The 16,444-nt window shown below is 50.4% G+C and overlaps 3 non-coding genes across 3 annotated transcripts; all 3 read right to left on the reverse strand.

The window, feature by feature from the left end:
- Positions 1-4,994: 4,994 nt before the first annotated feature.
- LOC140397251 (U2 spliceosomal RNA) lies at positions 4,995-5,185 on the reverse strand. The gene has a single exon (XR_011936784.1). It is a non-coding gene; the product is annotated as a U2 spliceosomal RNA (small nuclear RNA).
- A 785-nt stretch (positions 5,186-5,970) lies between these two features.
- LOC140397244 (U2 spliceosomal RNA) lies at positions 5,971-6,159 on the reverse strand. The gene has a single exon (XR_011936783.1). It is a non-coding gene; the product is annotated as a U2 spliceosomal RNA (small nuclear RNA).
- A 6,146-nt stretch (positions 6,160-12,305) lies between these two features.
- On the reverse strand, positions 12,306-12,495 carry LOC140397912 (U2 spliceosomal RNA). Its single transcript, XR_011937334.1, has one exon. It is a non-coding gene; the product is annotated as a U2 spliceosomal RNA (small nuclear RNA).
- Positions 12,496-16,444: the final 3,949 nt, after the last annotated feature.

Below are 16,444 nucleotides of genomic sequence, written 5' to 3' on the forward strand. Positions count from 1 at the left end.
TCGGACACGGTCCATCTTGGATCGCCAGATAAATTTGAAGATGGCCCGGGTGACTGCTGTGGCGTAGGGTCGGGTTATGGGCCAGACCTGCGCCACGTACAGTAGCACAGAGAGTACCTCACACCTGATGACCAGGGTTTTGCCCGCAATGGAGAGGGAGCGTTGCTCCCACCAGCCCAGTTTCTGTCTTACCTTTCCTATGCGCTCCTCCCAGTTTTTGGTGCACGCCCCAGCAGCTCCGAACCATATCCCCAGCCCCTTCAGGTAATCTGACCTGACAGTGAAGGGGACAAAGGACCGGTCGGCCCAGTTCCCAAAGAACATGGCCTCGCTCTTGCCCCGGTTTACCTTGGCTCCAGAGGCCAGTTCAAACTGGTCGCAGGTGGTTAAGAGCCTGCGTACAGACGCAGGATCCGAGCAGAAGACGGCAACGTCGTCCATGTACAGGGAGGCCTTGACTTGCATGCCTCCACTGCCTGGGATCGTCACTCCTCTTATACCCGGATCCCTCCTGATGGACTCGGCAAAAGGTTCTATGCAGCACACAAAAAGGGCAGAGGAGAGAGGGCAGCCCTGCCTGACTCCAGATCTGATCTGGAACTTTTCTGATTCCCACCCATTGATTGAGACTGCGCTATAGATGTTTGTGTAGAGCAGTTTGATCCAATTGCGAATTCCCTCCCCAAACCCCATTTTGGAGAGCACATCCATCATGTAGGTGTGCGATATTCTGTCAAAAGCCTTCTCCTGGTCAAGGCTGATGAGGCAAGTGTCCACCCCCCTGTCCTGCACGTAGGCGATCGTATCCCTGAGTAGCGCGAGGCTATCAGAGATCTTCCTACCGGGTACAGCACAGGTCTGGTCAGGGTGGATCACCGACTCCAGAGCAGACCTGACCCGATTGGCGATGACCTTTGCTAGAATTTTGTAGTCCACATTCAACAGTGAAATGGGTCGCCAATTTCGAATTTCTTCCCTTTCCCCCTTCTGTTTGTAGATGAGGGTGATGATGCCTTTCCTCATGGACTCTGACATGCTGCCTTCCAGAAGCATACTCTCGTACACTTCCAGCAGGTCTGGGCCCATCCAGTCCCACAGAGCCGAATACAACTCAACCGGTAAGCCGTCGCTTCCGGGAGTTTTACTCGTCTCGAAGGACTTGGCGGCCTTTGTCAGCTCGTCCAGAGTTAGTGGTTTGTCCAGGTTTTTCAGCTCGCTGTCGCCTATGACCTCCGTGATAGTCGACAGGAAGGTCTGGGAAACAGTGCTATCTGTTGGCTTCAGGTCATACAGTCCGGCATAAAAGGATTGGCTGATCCTCAGGATGTCAGACTGCGATGACTTTTCAGAGCCATCTTCTTCCTTCAGGCTGCTGATCACAGAGGTCTCTCTGTGCACCTTTTGGAAGAAGAAGCGTGAGCACTTTTCGTCCTGCTCCACGGAGCGGACTCTGGAACGGAAGATAACCTTGGAGGCCTCCGAGGTGTAGAGCGAGGCTTGCTGGCTCTTCACCTCTTGGAGATCCTCCTTGACATCCACCCCCATCGACTGCAGCTGGAGCAAATTTTGCATACTTTTCTGGAGCCTGGACATGACCCCTCGTCTCTCTCTCACCTTTTGAACGCCCTTGAGGATGAAAAACCTCTTGATATTCCCCTTGATTGCTTCCCACCAGAGATGTGGGGCCTCAAAGAGGGGTTTCACGGTTCTCCAACCTTTGTAATCCCTCCTGAGTTCCTCGATGTTCTCAGGGGTCAGCAGTTTTACATTTAGCTTCCACGTCCCCCTGCCTACCCCCTGGTCTTCCTGCAGGTGGCAGTCGGCCAGTAGGAGGCAGTGGTCAGAGAAGAACACCGGCGTTACGTCGGTGGACCTGACCGTGAAAGCTCGGGACACAAAAAAGAAGTCTATCCTGGAACGGACGGACCCGTCTGGCCGTGACCACGTGTTTCTACGCTGCGCGCCGTCTGCAGGGTTGCTGCAGACGTCGAACAGCTTGGCGTCTTTTACCGTTTCCATCAGGAGTCTGGACGTAGCGTCTAGTTTGCTGTCGGCTTTGCTGGATCGTCCAGCCGCATCGATGATGCAGTTGAAGTCACCACCCAGGATGACCGGCTTGGAGGTGGCCAACAGCAGTGGGAGTTGCTGAAGAACTGCCAGCCGCTCACTTTTTACGGCCGGGGCGTACACATTAATAAGTCTGAGAGGGGTGCTTTTGTATTTCACGTCTGCTACGAGGAGGCGCCCGCCCACCACCTCCTTAACGTCGGAGATGGTGAAGTTGCCTCCCCGCAGCAGAATACCCAGGCCGGAGGAGCGGCAGTCGTTTCCTCCTGACCAGATGGATGGCCCGTGGGACCACCAGCTCGACCAGCGCCTGTAGTTGCTGAGGTGCGGAATTCCGCACTCCTGCAGGAACAGTAGGTCAGCTTTTACATTTGCCAAATAGTTGAGTGTGGCTACACACCGCGAAGTATCTTTGATGCTTCGCACATTTATGGATGCAATTTTTAAACCCATTATAAAAAAGATAGATTTACCAGTCTCAACAGTCCAGAGTCTATACAGTTGGCTGTTCCAGCTGTTCGATGTTCCCCAGCATGCCGGTGGTGCTCGCAAACTTTAGCACAGTTGCAGGGCTGAGAAAGCTGTTCTGGTCCGTACTGGCCCCGTGATTTTGATGCAGATGCATTGTGGGGGTGATGTAGCCCTGGCGTTCGTCATGGCAGTCAATAGGTGTTGGGGTTGCAGGCCGGTCTTCACCTGGGTTGTTGCTGCTCGTTACTATCGGGGGTTGGTCTGTGACCTTGTTTCCTTCCCGGTCGGTGGTCTGGGGGGTCTGTGCCTTCCGTTCCACGTTGGTGCTTTGCCTCTTTATTTGAGGCCGATTCTTGTCCTGTTTTCCCTCATCGGATGAGGTGTCGGCACTAAGTGCGCCGGCTGAGAGGTGTCGCTTTTTGCCACTACCCCTCGGGGGGTTCTTCAGTTTGTTTTTTTGTTTCCGCTTTCGTTTGTCCCTGTTCACTGTTTCCCAGGGCTCTTTATTCTTTGTCCCATCCTCTTCTTCTTCCATTGAGTGTTCCTCATCAGATGGGGCTGGGGTTGGGTTGTCAGGAGGTGCTGGGGCCTCTTCTTTTTTTGGGGGGCCCTTTTGTTGCTTTTCCTCATTCTGAGCCGTGGTGTCTTTTTCGGCGGAGGGTGTATGCACCTCCTCTCTGGTCGCCTTTTTAACTCCGCTGCTGATGATTTGAGCGTATGTCGCCCCGCGTTTCGGGCAGGCCCTGTAAAGATGGCCGGCCTCCCCACACAGGTTGCAGCACTTGTCTTCTTTGCAGTCCTTAGTCATGTGTCCCTCCTGCCTGCAGTTCTTGCAGAAGGTCACACTGCAGTTTGCGGCAAAATGCCCCGTTTTGCCACAGGTGTGGCATACTCGTGGCTGTCCCACGTAGTAGAGGTAGCCACGATTTACTCCAATAGCGAAATTGGAGTGGGGATGCAGGATGGCTCCGTTGCTGTCCATTCTTAGGGTCACCTTGACCTGGTGCTCACTTGTCCAGATGCCGAAGGTGTCTTTCACTTGCACGCTGTCACTTTTCAGCTCAGCGTACCTGGCGAGGAACGTGAGCACATCAGATACAGGGACGTGGGGGTTGTACGTGTGCAGTGTAACAACCCGATTTCGCTGTGCCGGTAGCGTAAACAGAGGTTCCGCAGTCAGGATCGACAAGGGACTCTGGTTACCTTTTTCCTTGAAGACGTTCAAGAATTTGATGCACGCTGCGACGCTCTTGAAGGTGACATCAAAGAAACCATTCTTGGGGAAGTTTTGCAAGCAGAAGATCTCTGTTGCTTTAAACCCACAGCACTCGAGCAGCACCTTCTTCACGAAGTGTTTCTGGGCCAAAGGTGACTCTCCATCCGTTTTCTTCACTGTGACTCGGACAGTGTTTCGCACGCCCCAGCCTGGTGGTCGGGATGCAGCTGCATCCATAGCTCGTACGTTGGGTGTGAAACTGTATCGACGTTAGGCCTAAACCCGAGGTTTAGGCCAGCATGTAGATCCACCAATAGCAGCCAAGCTCTAAACGTTTCTTCTTTGACGACTTCAATCCCTCCGAGTTCTCCAATCCACGATCGTCATCGAAATCCTCAGCTTTCCTCGATCAAATGAGACTACACTTGATCTTAGCCAAAAAGCCGAGAAGCGATAGCCCATATTTTCCAGCAATGGCTCTTGTCCTCCTCTTCCACCGACATTCAGGTGCACCTTGCTGCGCTCGACTGTGCTTTGGAACTTTTAGTCTACGCTCACTGTTGGTCAAGAAACCTCCAGCTTGGCTGAGCACGGTGGAGTTTGTGCATGCAGAACCAGTAAAACACAACACGAAGACATCATCTGGCAAGCCGTCCCCTGTCGTCACCAGATGAAATGGAGACGCTGTGAAGGCCCAGTGACACCCAACAGAGGGAGTCGAAGTCATCTCCACCTTTGCCGAACAAAGGGCAATCCGTGCAAACAGCAACTACTGGCGGAATCCAACAGAGGGCAATGTCTAGTCTCCCTGAGCTCCACCCTGGCGTGTTGGTCGTGGAGTCAGGAGAACTAAAAGAGACGCCGTGAAGGTATACCTACATCCAAACAGGATGCCGTTCAGTCTGTCGCCACACTTCCCCGTTGTGCAGGATGAAGGGATGTGGTAACTGAAGTGAGGAGTAGGCAAGTCGGCATCCGAGTGTGAAGGTGAGTGGCCTGTAAAAAGCAGCAGGAAATCTGAGTGGCATATCAGCTGAAAACGGAGCCTTGCTGCCGCAATCCGCGAGTCCATCGGCTCGCAACATTCGTGCACGAAGCTCCCGCCAGCAGAAAAGCTAGCAATGCTTTGGAGCCTGAAAGGCCTTAAATTGGTCAGGATGAGACAACTGGACAAGAGAGAAAAGGGGAAGCCAGGTTTTGCGGCATTTTCTGCTTTTATACATTTTGCGCCCCAAGGCGGGGAGAGGGCACCATTCCTGGAAGCACTGCAAGACCAGGTTGACGCGTGGAGCGGAAGGAGCAAGCCCCTGAACCATCTCCGAGTCCTAAAAATCAATTTAATATTCGGTCCCCAGATTGAGGACATATCAGATATTAAACTGATAAGAACAGATACTACACTTGATCTGAGCCAAAAGGCCGAGAAGCGATAGCCCATATTTTCCGGCAATGGCTCTTGTCCTCCTCGTCCACCGACATTCATGTGCATCTTGCTGCGCTCGACTGTGCTTTGGAACTTTTAGTCTACGCTCACTGTTGGTCAAGAGACATCCAGCTTGGCCGAGCACGGTGGAGTCTGAGCATGCAGAACAAGTGAAACACAACAGGAAGACATCGTCTGGCAAGCCGTCACCTGTCGTCACCAGATGAAATGGAGACGCTGTGAAGGCCAGTGACACCCAATGGAGAGAGTCGAAGAAATCTCCACCTTTGCCGAACAAAGGACAATCCGTGCAAGCAGCAAGTGTTGGCGGTATCCAACAGGGGGCAATGTCTAGTCTCCCTGAGCTCCACCCTAGCGTGTTGGTCGTGGAGTCAGGAGAACGAAAAGAGACGCCGTGAAGGTATACCTACATCCAAAGAGAATGCCGTTCAGTCTGTCGCCACACTTCCCCGTTGTGCAGGATGAAGGGATGTGGTAACTGAAGTGAGGAGAAGGCAAGTCGGCATCCGAGTGTGAAGGTGAGTGGCCTGTAAAAAGCAGCAGGAAATCTGTGTGGCATATCAGCTGAAAACGGAGCCTGGCTGCCGCAAGTCCGCGAGTCCATCGGCTCGCAACATTCGTGCACGAAGCTCCCGCCAGCAGAAAAACTGGCAATGCTTTGGAGCCTGAAAGGCCTTAAATTGGTCAGGATGAGAAAACTGGACAAGAGAGAAAAGGGGAAGTCAGGTTTTGCGGCATTTTCTGCTTTTATACATTTTGCGCCCCAAAGCGGGGAGAGGGCACCATTCCTGGAAGCACTGCAAGACCAGGTTGATGCGTGGAGCGGAAGGAGCAAGCCCCTGAACGATCTCCGAGTCCTAAAAATCAATTTAACATTCGGTCCCCAGATTGAGGACATATCAGATATTAAACTGATAAGAACAGATTTTTTTTTTTTTTTTTTTTTTATTCAAAAAAATATACTTTATTCATAAAAATTTATCATGAGCGTTACAGAAACATTTCAAATTGTCTTGACTGTACATTTCCGGCAGGGTTACATGTTGCCTTGACTTTCTTCCATTCAATTTTGATATTGTCGTACACATATCACTCTTTACATTACCATTCCTTCTTAAATATTTACAGTGGCATGTTTGTTTTATACATTGTAGTGTTGGTTGCCCCGACCGAGGGGCTTTACACTGTTACCCGCCCCTCGGTGTACATTTGCTGGAAAGACTTTACACAGTGGTCTTTCCCCATTGCGCCTTGGCGGCAGCTTCCCCAAGCTTGAGTGCGTCCCTCAGCACGTAGTCCTGGACCTTGGAATGTGCCAGTCTGCAACACTCGGTCGAGGACAATTCTTTGCACTGGAAAATCAGCAAGTTTCGGGCAGACCAAAGAGCGTCTTTTACCGAGTTGATGACCTTCCAGCAGCAGTTGATATTTGTCTCGGTGTGTGTCCCTGGAAACAGTCCGTAGAGCACAGAGTCCTGTGTCACAGATCTGTTTGGGATAAACCTTGACAAATACCACTGCATCTCTCTCCAGACCTTCTTTGCAAAGGCACATTCCACAAGGAGGTGTGTGAACGTCTCATTTCCCCCACAGCCACTCCGAGGGCAGCGTGCATTGGTGCAGAGCCTTCGGGTGTGCATGAAGAATCTGACAGGGAGGGCCCTTCTCACCACCAGCCAAGCTAGGTCTTGGTGCTTGTTTGAAAGTTCTGGTGATGAGGTGTTCTGCCAGATGACTCTGGCAGTCTGCTCAGGGAACCATCCAACGTCCTCCACGGTCTCTTTTTCCCTGAGGGCCTCGAGGACATTACGTGCTGACCACTGCTTCATTGCCTTGTGGTCAAAGGTGTTTTCTTTCAAAAACTTTTCCACAAAGGACAGGTGGTACGGTACGGTCCAACTACTTGGAGCGTTCCGCGGCAATGAGGCCAGGCCCATCCTTCGCAACACCGGGGACAGGTAGAACCTCAGTATGTAGTGACACTTGGTGTTTGCATACTGCGGGTCCACGCACAGCTTGATGCAGCTGGACACAAAGGTGGCCAACAGGATGAGGGAGGCGTTGGGTACGTTCCGCCCTCCCTTCTCCAGAGGTTTGTACATGGTGTCCCTTCGGACACGGTCCATCTTGGATCGCCAGGTAAATTTGAAGATGGCCCGGGTGACTGCTGTGGCGTAGGGTCGGGTTATGGGCCAGACCTGCGCCACGTACAGTAGCACCGAGAGTACCTCACACCTGATGACCAGGGTTTTGCCCGCAATGGAGAGGGAGCGTTGCTCCCACCAGCCCAGTTTCTGTCTTACCTTTCCTATGCGCTCCTCCCAGTTTTTGGTGCACGCCCCAGCAGCTCCGAACCATATCCCCAGCACCTTCAGGTAATCTGACCTGACAGTGAAGGGGACAAAGGACCGGTCGGCCCAGTTCCCAAAGAACATGGCCTCGCTCTTGCCCCGGTTTACCTTGGCTCCAGAGGCCAGTTCAAACTGGTCGCAGGTGGTTAAGAGCCTGCGTACAGACGCAGGATCTGAGCAGAAGACGGCAACGTCGTCCATGTACAGGGAGGCCTTGACTTGCATGCCTCCACTGCCTGGGATCGTCACTCCTCTTATACCCGGATCCCTCCTGATGGACTCGGCAAAAGGTTCTATGCAGCACACAAAAAGGGCAGAGGAGAGAGGGCAGCCCTGCCTGACTCCAGATCTGATCTGGAACTTTTCTGATTCCCACCCATTGATTGAGACTGCGCTATAGATGTTTGTGTAGAGCAGTTTGATCCAATTGCGAATTCCCTCCCCAAACCCCATTTTGGAGAGCACATCCATCATGTAGGTGTGCGATATTCTGTCAAAAGCCTTCTCCTGGTCAAGGCTGATGAGGCAAGTGTCCACCCCCCTGTCCTGCACGTAGGCGATCGTATCCCTGAGTAGCGCGAGGCTATCAGAGATCTTCCTGCCGGGTACAGCACAGGTCTGGTCAGGGTGGATCACCGACTCCAGAGCAGACCTGACCCGATTGGCGATGACCTTTGCTAGAATTTTGTAGTCCACATTCAACAGTGAAATGGGTCGCCAATTTCGAAATTCTTCCCTTTCCCCCTTCTGTTTGTAGATGAGGGTGATGATGCCTTTCCTCATGGACTCTGACATGCTGCCCTCCAGAAGCATACTCTCGTACACTTCCAGCAGGTCTGGGCCCATCCAGTCCCACAGAGCCGAATACAACTCAACCGGTAAGCCGTCGCTTCCGGGAGTTTTACTCGTCTCGAAGGACTTGGCGGCCTTTGTCAGCTCGTCCAGAGTTAGTGGTTTGTCCAGGTTTTCCAGCTCGCTGTCGCCTATGACCTCCGTGATAGTCGACAGGAAGGTCTGGGAAACAGTGCTATCTGTTGGCTTCAGGTCATACAGTCCGGCATAAAAGGATTGGCTGATCCTCAGGATGTCAGACTGCGATGACTTTTCAGAGCCATCTTCTTCCTTCAGGCTGCTGATCACAGAGGTGTCTCTGTGCACCTTTTGGAAGAAGAAGCGTGAGCACTTTTCGTCCTGCTCCACGGAGCGGACTCTGGAGCGGAAGATAACCTTGGAGGCCTCCGAGGTGTAGAGCGAGGCTTGCTGGCTCTTCACCTCTTGGAGATCCTCCTTGACATCCACCCCCATCGACTGCAGCTGGAGCAAATTTTGCATACTTTTCTGGAGCCTGGACATGACCCCTCGTCTCTCTCTCACCTTTTGAACGCCCTTGAGGATGAAAAACCTCTTGATATTCCCCTTGATTGCTTCCCACCAGAGATGTGGGGCCTCAAAGAGGGGTTTCACGGTTCTCCAACCTTTGTAATCCCTCCTGAGTTCCTCGATGTTCTCAGGGGTCAGCAGTTTTACATTTAGCTTCCACGTCCCCCTGCCTACCCCCTGGTCTTCCTGCAGGTGGCAGTCGGCCAGTAGGAGGCAGTGGTCAGAGAAGAACACCGGCGTTACGTCGGTGGACCTGACCGTGAAAGCTCGGGACACAAAAAAGAAGTCTATCCTGGAGCGGACGGACCCGTCTGGCCGTGACCACGTGTATCTACGCTGCGCGCCGTCTGCAGGGTTGCTGCAGACGTCGAGCAGCTTGGCGTCTTTTACCGTTTCCATCAGGAGTCTGGACGTAGCGTCCAGTTTGCTGTCGGCTTTGCTGGATCGTCCAGCCGCATCGATGATGCAGTTGAAGTGACCACCCAGGATGACCGGCTTGGAGGTGGCCAACAGCAGTGGGAGTTGCTGAAGAACTGCCAGCCGCTCACTTTTTACGGCCGGGGCGTACACATTAATAAGTCTGAGAGGGGTGTTTTTGTATTTCACGTCTGCTACGAGGAGGCGCCCGCCCACCACCTCCTTAACGTCGGAGATGGTGAAGTTGCCTCCCCGCAGCAGAATACCCAGGCCGGAGGAGCGGCAGTCGTTTCCTCCTGACCAGATGGATGGCCCGTGGGACCACCAGCTCGACCAGCGCCTGTAGTTGCTGAGGTGCGGAATTCCGCACTCCTGCAGGAACAGTAGGTCAGCTTTTACATTTGCCAAATAGTTGAGTGTGGCTACACACCGCGAAGTATCTTTGATGCTTCGCACATTTATGGATGCAATTTTTAAACCCATTATAAAAAAGATAGATTTACCAGTCTCAAGAGTCCAGAGTCTATACAGTTGGCTGTTCCAGCTGTTCGATGTTCCCCAGCATGCCGGTGGTGCTCGCAAACTTTAGCACAGTTGCAGGGCTGAGAAAGCTGTTCTGGTCCGTACTGGCCCCGTGATTTTGATGCAGATGCATTGGCGGGGGGGGTGTAGCCCTGGGGTTCGTCGTGGCAGTCAGTAGGTGTTGGGGTTGCAGGCTGTTCTTCACCCGGGTTGTTGCTGCTCGTTACTATCGGGGGTTGGTCTGTGACCTTGTTTTCTTCCCGGTCGGTGGTCTGGGGGGTCTGTGCCTCCCGTTCCACGTTGGTGCTTTGTCTGTTTATTTGAGGCCGATTCTTGTCCTGTTTTCACTCATCGGATGAGGTGTCGGCGCTAAGTGCGCCGGCTGAGAGGTGTCGCTTTTTGCCACTACCCCTCGGGGGGTTCTTCAGTTTGTTTTTTTGTTTCCGCTTTCGTTTGTCCCTGTTCACTGTTTCCCAGGGCTCTTTATTCTTTGTCCCATCCTCTTCCTCTTCCATTGAGTGTTCCTCATCAGATGGGGCTGGGGCTGGGTTGTCAGGAGGTGCTGGGGCCTCCTCTTTTTGTTGGGGGCCCTTCTGTTGCTTTTCCTCATTCTGAGCCGTGCTGTCTTTTTCGGCGGAGGTTGTATGCTCCTCCTCTCTGGTCGCCTTTTTAACTCCGCTGCTGATGATTTGAGCGTATGTCGCCCCGCGTTTCGGGCAGGCCCTGTAAAAGATGGCCGGCCTCCTCACACAGGTTGCAGTACTTGTCTTCCTTGCATTCCTTAATCATGTGTCACTCCTGCCTGCAGTTTTTGCAGAAGGTCACACTGCAGTTTGCTGCAACATGCCCCGTTTTGCCACAGGTGTGGCATACTCGTGGCTGTCCCACGTAGTCGAGGTAGCCACGATTTACTCCAATAGCGAAATTGGAGGGGGGATGCAGGATGGTTCATTTGCTGTCTGTTCATAGAGTCACCTTGATCTGGTGCTCACTTGTCCAGATGCCGAAGGTGTCTTTCACTTGCACGCTGTCACTTTTCAGTTCAGCGTACCTGGCGAGGAACGTAGGCACATCAGACACAGGGACGTGGGGGTTGTACGTGTGCAGTGTAACAACCCGATTTCGCTGCGACGGTAGAGTAAACAGAGGATCCGCTGTCAGGATCGACAAGGGACTCTGGTTACCATTTTCCTTGAAGACAATCAAGAATTTGATGCACGCTGCGACGCTCTTGAAGGTGACATCAAAACAAACATTGTTGGGGAAGTTTTGCAAGCAGAAGATCTCTGTTGCTTTAAACCCTCAACACTCGAGCAGCACCCTCTTCACGAAATGTTTCCTGTCCACAGGTGACTCTCCTTCCGTTTTCTTCACTGTGACTCGGACAGTGTTTCGCACTCCCCAGCCTGGTGGTCGGGATGCAGCTGCATCCATAGCTCGTACGTTGGGTCTGAACTGTATCGGCGTTAGGCCTAAACCAGAAGTTTAGGCCAGTGTGTAGATCCACCAATAGCAGCCGGGCTCCAAACGTTTCCTTTTTAACGACTTCAATCCCTCCGAGTTCTCCAATCCACGATCGTCATCGAGATCCTCAGCTTCCCTCGATCAAATGAGACTACACTTGATCTCAGCCAGAAGGCCGAGAAGCGATAGCCAATATTTTCCGGCTATGGCTCTTGTCCTCCTCGTCCACCGACATTCAGGAGCACCTTGCTGCGCTCGACCGTGCTTTGGAACTTTTAGTCTACGGTCACTGTTGGTCAAGGGACCTCCAGCTTGGCCGAGCACGGTGGAGTCTGTGCATGCAGAACCAGTAAAACACAACAGGAAGGCATCGTCTGGCAAGCCACCCCCTGTCGTCACCAGATTAAATGGAGACGCTGTGAAGGCCCAGTGACACCCAACGGAGGGAGTCGAAGAAATCTCCACCTTTGCCGAACAAAGGGCAATCCGTGCAAGCAGCAAGTACTGGCGGAATCCAACAGGGGGAAATGTCTAGTCTCCCTGAGCTCCACCCTGGCGTGTTGGTCGTGGAGTCACGAGAACGAAAAGAGACGCCGTGAAGGTATACCTACATCCAAATCAGGATGCCGTTCAGTCTGTCGCCACACTTCCCCGTTGTGCAGGATGAAGGGATGTGGTAACTGAAGTGAGGAGAAGGCAAGTCGGCATCCGAGGGTGAGGGTGAGTGGCCTGTAAAAAGCAGCAGGAAATCTGTTTGGCATATCAGCTGAAAACGGAGCCTGGCTGCCGCAAGTCCGCGAGCCCATAGGCTCACGACATTAGTGCGCGAAGCGCCCGCCAGCAGAAAAGCTAGCAATGCTCTGGAGCCTGAAATTTTTTTAATTGGTCAGGATGAGACAACTGGACAAGACAGGAGAGGGGAAGCCAGGTTTTGCGCCATTTTCTGCTTTTGCACTATTTGTGCCCAAAGCGGGGTGAAGGCACCATTCCTGGAAACATTGCAAGACCAGGTTGATGCCTGGAGCGGAGCAAGAAAGCCCCTGAACCATCTCCGTGTCCCAAAAATCAATTTAATATTCGGTCCCCCGAAGGGGACATACAAGATATTAAACTGATAAGAACAGATACTACACTTGATCTGAACCAAAAGGCCGAGAAGCGTTAGCCCATGTTTTCCGGCTATTTCCCGAGTTATCCTTTTACCCTTAATGAGCTGGTAAAATTACTTAGGACGTTCGTTCATTTTACCTGCCTGTATCCTTTCATGTACCGTTTTTGCTCTCCTAATTTCCTGAAGTTCCCAGTCCACATTGCGACCCCGGCCCCGGGTCACTGGCCGCGTGGAGTTTGCACATTCTCCCCGGTTCTGCGTGAGTCTCACCCCACAACTCAAAGATGTGAGAGGTAGGTGGATTAGCCACCATAAATTGGAAAAATTATTGACCACTCTAAATTTTAAGAACTGTGTATTTCATTGTAAAACAAAAAAGAGGATGTCAGAGACCCCAGAGATTGTCCTACACGGTGAATCTGTGCAGTGCAGAGTCCAGGAGGCTGCAATCCGGTGTCACAGTAGTTTGCACGCTTGCCTCAGCGCGCCAGCAACCCAGGTTCAATTCCAGCCTCGGATGTCTGTCCATGTGGAGTTTGCACTTTCTCTGACACGGTTTCCTCTGGGTTCTCTGTTTTCCTCCCACAGTCCAAATATGTGCAAGTCAGGTGGATTCGCCGTGCTAAATTGCCCTTTAGGTTAGTTTGGGTTGCGGGAATGTGGATAGGGTGGCGGTGTGGGCTTAAATAGGTTGCTCTTTCTAAGGGCTGGTGCAGACGCGTTGCGCCGAATGACCCGCCTTCCGCTCTGTAGGGATTCTATGATTCTATAAAGAATCGTAACCTGCATTCGAGCCTGACGTGGGATTTCGAAACAATCCAAGGCGAATGGCACAGGCAGATTGGCTTCTGAAGTACAGCTTGGGTCAGTGGGTGTGGACAGTGGTTGGGAAATGAAACACATACATGTTCGGCTGCAGGGCAGGTGCATGTGTCCGTTGGAGCACCAGGTTAGAACGGGAGAGCGAAATATTACTCCAGACGATATCTGGATGTGTTCAGCAGAGTGCACTGGGAACACGCAGATCTCGTCCAGCTCAGCTTGATCTGTTTTTATGAATAATAGAGCCAAAAATGACACAGAAAAGTCAGTCCAAAGTATATCTCGACGTAGTGCACTGATGTGTGAACAGCAGTGTGGATAGGAAGGCAGAATTGTCCTTCTAAAGTTCACCAGCTTCTTCAATATAGAACAGTCGGCTGGATAGGAAAACAATTATTCTTCCTGAGCATTGCTGGATATGGTATTGTGGAAAGTCCGGTGGATTGGGACACTAACTAAGGTGGGATTTATGCAGTCGAGCAATTGGGGGCAGAGGATCTATCCATTTCTATCATTAAAAAAAAATCTTTATGACGTTGAAGACTTGCTTAAATTCCCCCTAACCTCCTGCGCTCCAGAAAGACGAATCCCAGCTTCTACACACAACTGGGTTGCAGGACAGCCACATCCATCGTCACAGGGATGTTTGGGGCGGGCGGGACCATGAGGAACGACGGCTCACCACTGCGCTATCCTTCTCCCAGTTTTACTGGTGCTTCCAGTCCCATTTTCAGCCTGTCTCACAACTGGCGTGTCCCGTCCATCGATGAACTGTTTCATCCCTAAGCTGAGGGCTTGTAGGTGAATAGCCCCCGGTAGAACGTCTCAAATGCCTCGTAGACATTTTTTGGCTCTGCCACTGGATTCGGTCTGCTGCTTCTAATCTGAGCTATTACCCCCGTGGCTGCCTGCTTTCTCAGCTGGCGAACCAGCAGTGGCTGGCTTTATCTCCGTGTTCGTAAAGGGTCTCCCGTACCTGGCGGAGTTGCTGCAATGCTTCCCTCGTGGAGAGCAGATCAAAGTCCATTTGTAGCTTTTTCCTCTCCGCCAGGAGTTCTTTGGTCGGGCCCTCAGAGTATCGCCTGTCGACCTCCAGTATGGAGTCCACAACTGTCGCCTAGCCGCCCTCTCTACCTTGTCTCTACGTGCGTTCTTGGCCATGATCTCACTCCTGATCACAGCCTTCGTGGCCTCCCAGAGCGTGAAGGGCGGGACTTTTAGTTATTAATAATATAGTCATCTGTGGCCTGTGATATTTTCTTGCACAAAGCATTCTGGGCAAGTCGGGCCATGTCCAACCTCCATGTGGGGGGCGTGGTAGCAGGCATTGAGCAAAACGTATTAATCTGGCTGCATATTAATATGGAACCATATTGATATGGAACAGCATTAATGTGGCTGGATATTAATATGGAACATTATTCACATGGAGCAGTATTAATATGGCTGCATATTAACTTGGAACCGTATTAATATGGAATAGTATTAATATGGCTGAATATTAATATGGAACAGTACTAATATGGAACAGTATTAATATGGAACCATATCTTCACAGCTCCAGGGTCCCAAATTTGATTCCTAGCTTGGGTCACTCTCTTTGCGGAGCCTGCATGTTCTCCTGGTGTCTGCGTGCATTTCCTGCGGGTGCTCCGGTTTCCTCCCACAAGGCCAGAAAGACGTGCTTGTTAGGTGAATTGGACATTCTGAATTCTCCCTCTGTGTACCCGAACAGGCGCCAGAATGTGGCGACGAAGGGCTTTTCACAGTAACTTCGTTGTTGTGTTAATGTAAGACTACTTGTGACAAAGATTATTATTATTAATATGGAATGTGGCTGGATGTTAATATGGAACTGTATTACTATGGAACAGTGTTAATATAGCCGGATATTAAAATGGCCAGATATTAATATGGAACAGTACTAATATGGAACAGCGTTAACATGGCTGGATATTAATATGTAACAGTGATCATATAGAACAGTATTAATATGGAACACTACTAATATGGAAAAGTTATAATATGAGCGATTATTAATATGGAACAATGTTTATATGCTGGACATTAATATGGAACAGTACTCATTTGTAACGGTCTTAAAATCAAGCAGCACGAATATGGAACAGTAGTAATATGGAACAGTATTAATGTGGAAGAGTATTAATATGGAACAGTATTAATATGGAGCCGTTTTAATATGGCTGCATATTAAAATGGAGCAGAATTAATATGCTGTATAGAAATATGGAACAGTATTATTTTGGCTGGATCCCGTTCAGTTTTTGGAAGGGCATATACTGGCCTCGGGAAAGTTGTTTTTTAGGTCTCCAAAGCAATTCGCTTTACATAAACATGTTTAATGTTTAAAAACATGATTTATTATCGGGCACATTTTAAGTCCGATTACAGTAGGGCACTTTTAATTGGTGTGTTACTGTAAGGCTCTGTTTAAATAAGGTCCGTTTGACTGTAGGCCACTGTTTAAATACATTTGATTGACTATAGGGCACTGTTTGAATGCATTTGGTTTACTGTCGGGCACTGTATTAATGCATTTGATTTCCTGTAGGGCACTGTTTAAATGCATTGATTTACTATTGGCACTGTTAAAATGCGTTTGATTTATTGTAGGGCACAGTTTAAATGCATTTCATTTACTTCACCGCACTATTTAAACGCATTTGGTTTACAACAGGGCACTGTTTAAATTCATGTAATTTACTGCAGGGCACTTCTTATATGCATTTGAGTGTTGGGCACTCTTTAAATACATTTAGTTAACTGTCAGAAACTGTTTAAAAGCATTTCGTATACTGTAGGGCACTGTTTGAATGCATTTGATTCACTGCAGGGCATTTTTAAAATGCATTTAGTTCACTGTAGGATACTGTTAAAATGCATTTGATTTATTGTAGCGCCTGTTTAAAAACATTTGATTTACTATGTCACTGTTTAAATGCATTTGGTTTACTATAGGGCACTGTTTAAATGCATTTGATTTAACGTACAACACTGTTTAAATGCTTTTGATTTACAGGAGGGCAATGTTTAAATGCATTTGAGTATCAGGCGCTGTTTAAATGCAATTAGTTTACTGTAGGGAACAAAATGCATTTGATTTACTGCTGGGCACTGTTTAAATGCATTTGATTTACTGTAGGGCTCTGTTTAAATGC

This window comes from Scyliorhinus torazame, chromosome 20, assembly GCF_047496885.1.
Source record: "Scyliorhinus torazame isolate Kashiwa2021f chromosome 20, sScyTor2.1, whole genome shotgun sequence".
NCBI lineage: Eukaryota > Metazoa > Chordata > Chondrichthyes > Carcharhiniformes > Scyliorhinidae > Scyliorhinus > Scyliorhinus torazame.